Raw genomic sequence first — 4,046 nt, forward strand, 5'->3', positions numbered from 1 at the left:
CTACATTTCTGGGTTCCCTCACCGGGAAGCGAGCTGGTGATGCACGGAGGGTCGAGGCAGCCCCTCAGGCGGCTTATGCCTGCCCTGTAGAGCATCCCTGCGGGGGACTCTGGCCAGCTTGAGCGATGCGGATCCTCAGAGTGCTGCCGGGTAGGCGTCTGCCCCGGTGCGATGCCTCGCCTCCAAAGAGCAGTGCACAGCACGCCCCCGTGGAGGATCGGCACAGTGGCTGGACACTGGGAAGGAACTGGCACTTTCAGTCCGGACATCTGAAACTTGCTGAGACTGCTCTTTGGAACTTCCCCCACTCCGTTTGAGTGGAAGCGTGGCCTGATCACCCACGGCGTGCCTCTACCGGCACTTTGGTTTTGGTTTCTGACTTGACTTGAATTCATTGGTTGATACTTTGGTTTCGGTTTCGATTTTGACTTGACTTGAATTGCTTGATAAACAGGCCTGCCTTGATTGCCACTTTGGTCTTGCTCCTGATTTTGGTTTGGCTTAAATTGCTTGACGAACAGGTGTGCCCTTAACAACACTTTGGTTTTAGCTTTCATTTTGATTTAGTGTGAATTAGGTGACTGAGTGACCTTTTACCCTTTCCTTCTCGTAGGGTGAATGTTGTTTCGTCTCGAGAGAAACATAGGTCAGACACAAAGTAAGCCCACTCCGCTAGGAGCCCTCTTAAAAACGTTTCAAAAAGAAAAATAAAAGGAAAGTCATCAAGTCGTCACAACTTACCCTACTAAAATGCATGTTACAGAACCTTACAAAAGGTTTTGCAGGAGATTATAGAGTTCAGTTAACCCCCTAGAGGTCACGAACTCTGGGTGAATTAGAATTGCCCTCTTCTGCTGTTGGATGGCCCACGGAAGGAACTATAGGCAGAGCACAATTGGCCGTGTAGTTCAGGTGGTGACGGGGTCGGAGGACAGCCTGTGTACCTAGATCAAATTCCTTTATAGGGACTCATGGCGAAATAGATTATAGACAAAGCCAGCGTTAATTTAGCCCTGTTTAACAACTTTGTGCAAAATAGCCAAAAGTAAAAGTAAGAGCGGCTTCGCCGGCAGACACACAGTTTTTTTAAAAAGGGAGTCCCAGGAAACGGCAAGAGAAGCCAGTTTTTACGGGAGCCGCGAGAGATAACACAGATTCTTTCTCCATGTTTCCCAGCCTACCCCGCTTCACCGAGGCCAACAACCCCCTCAGAAATGAGATTCAGGAGCTGACACGCCCCAGGTCTCACCTCGAAGGGAAGGATCGGAGCCTCCAGAGGCCAAGGAAAGAAGTCGAGATAGTCAAGTGGGCCATCTCAGATCTGGTCTTACTCGAGCTCTGTAAATGCCTCTCAGGGAGATACGAGGACCTGTCTATTATAATGACCAGGCCCACATCCCGGGGGGAGGGGGGTGGGCAACAGACTTTCATCTATCAGCCCTTTTCAACCATTGAGCTACTAAACTGGGAACACCCTGAACCCACCGCCTTGCTCCCGACAGCTAGAGCCCTGTCGAGCATGACTGTGTAGAGGTGTTGGACTCCAGTGTACTCTAGCAGATCTGACCTCCGGGACCAGCCTTGGGCATCAGTACACTAGGAGCTATGCGTGGACGGGAACAGCTTCACCAACCCACGAGGGGAGAGATGTGCAGAATATGCGGTGGTAACCCTGGACGCTGTCGTTAAGCTGGGCTCATTGCTTTAATCCGGGCCTTAGAACTCGGTGAGGGTAAGACTGTAAACATTTACACTGACTCTCGGTATGCCTGTTTCACCCTCCAAGTGTATAAAGAAAAGAGCCTGTTAAACTCTAGAAAACAGGGAAAAGAGCAAAAGAAAAAGAAAGACTAAAAGCAAGTGTAAAGATAGAGAATCAAAAGAAAACAGGAGAGACAGACAGCAGTGCGTGGGCGGGGGCAGGGCCCGTGCCGTTTCTCGGGCCCCACCAGCTGGCCGTAGGAGCGTGAGAACGCGGGGGGGGGGGGGGGGGGGCGGAAAGCAGCATTGTGAGAGGCCGCGGACGTGGATGTAGACATGACCGAAGTCAAGTTAGGCAAGGATTCCAGAGCCGGACAAGGCTAGAGAGAGATTAATGTGCGAGATGGAAAAAAAAAAAAAAAAAGACTCTAGAAGGGTAAATGTTCAGAAGGCAATACAGGAAATGGCCAAGGCCGCAAGACAAAGAGGCCATCGGCCAAGGGCTGCTGCACCTTGGAGGAACCAGACACTCATCTGATCAGGCTGACAGGAGCTGAAGAATGTAAAGACTAGGGCAGACTAGGCACCTTCTCATTAGGCTCCCAGGAGCCCATGGTCACATTAGAAGTTACAAACAGCAAGACTCTGCCGTATCTGGATTCCAATTTCTCACTGAAGGCTCAGCCACTAGATACAGTGACAAAGGGGCGGAGTGGGGGTGGGGATGGGGGGAGGGGGGAACTCCTCCTCTAAGAAACTGAAACAGGAAAAAGAGCCATACCTTGTGAAAACTTGCTTATAGACTTTACAGGACTGCCCCCTGCTGGAGGCTAGTGCTTGTTTGCACCTTTTCAGGGTAAGTTACAGTTTTCCCCACCAGGACAGAAAAAGTACAAGAAGTGACTAAAGTACTGTTAAAAGACATTATCCCCAGGTTTAAGACTACCTCTGATTTTAAAGTCAGACAATAGGCCAGCATTTGTAGCTGTAGCTGGAATAGTGCAAGATTTAACAAGACTGTTAACAATACAACAGAGGTTACACGCAGCCTATCGGCCACAAAGTTCAACAAAAGGTGGAACGCATGAACTGGACACTCGAGCGAGCAGCTACTGGCGACCAAAAAACAAAACGAAAAAAAAAGGGTTGCCATATATAGATATAGATAGATAGACAGATAGATAGATAGATAGATAGATAGATAGATAGATAGATAGATGTATATATATATACACACACACACACACACACATACACACACACACACACAGATATAGATATAGATATAGATATAGATATAGATATATAGATATATGCCAGGAAATTCACTTAAGATAAAATCAGGTTTTTGCCTACGGTCCTCCTCCGAGTCAGGTGCACCCCTACCAAACAAACTAGGTATCTGCCCTGTAAGATTGTGTTCAGTTGGCCACCCGCAAATCGTAGGTCAAATAAAAGGTGACCTCCGGAAACTAAAGAAATTAACCTTTAAAAGGCAAATGCAGCCTTTCAAAATAGCCATACGAAGTGTTCATAATTAAATGAAGAAAAATAATGCCTACGAGCCTGACACCCATTTAAATCTAGGGACTCTGTTTAAAGTAAAACCTAATTTTTCTACAACCCATATAGGATGAGCCCTATACTGTAACCTTGTCCACTCCCACTGCTGTTAAAGTTGCAGGTGTTGCGTCTTGGATCCACCACAGTCAGCTAACACCGACAGCTCAGGACAAGTGGACCGGCTAACAGGACGCAGATCATCCAGCCCGGCTGATCCTGAGACGAGACCAAGCTGCTGCTGAGGACCACAAGCCCTGCTCTAGTCACACACCGGCAGCTGACTAGTCTATGCACGGCCGAAGCTTGAGGACTCATCAAGCAAGTCAATGTAGTTAAAAATCTTAAGACAGATAGTTTTCCTAGAATACTAACTGTTTTCCTATTGTTCTGTCGCTGTATTCAACCTTTTTCCCAGGTAAGGACCTCTTTCGTCCTTGCTGGATATGAATATGCTATACATTGCTTTGTTGTTGTTACCACCCCCCCCCCCCCCCACCCATAACCATGCTAGAAGAAACACCTATGTAAGGTGTCCCCACTGTACACGTACTGCTTAGGAAACCCAGACCCGTCCAGCCCAGCAACGATCGCAAGGTCTTTCAGTCATTCTTTAAACATATAAACCAGAAGTTACCAGAACCTCCTCCTTTAGCCAAAAATTTAAAAAATAAAAATAAAAAAACAGAAAAAAACCTATTTCCTCAGTAGGCTGAAAACATTGCTGGCAGCCTAGATGTTTCTTCATGTTATGTTGATAGAAGGGCTCACGTAAGAGACCAATG

This window comes from Macaca fascicularis, chromosome 10 (genome assembly GCF_037993035.2).
Source record: "Macaca fascicularis isolate 582-1 chromosome 10, T2T-MFA8v1.1".
Lineage (NCBI taxonomy): Eukaryota > Metazoa > Chordata > Mammalia > Primates > Cercopithecidae > Macaca > Macaca fascicularis.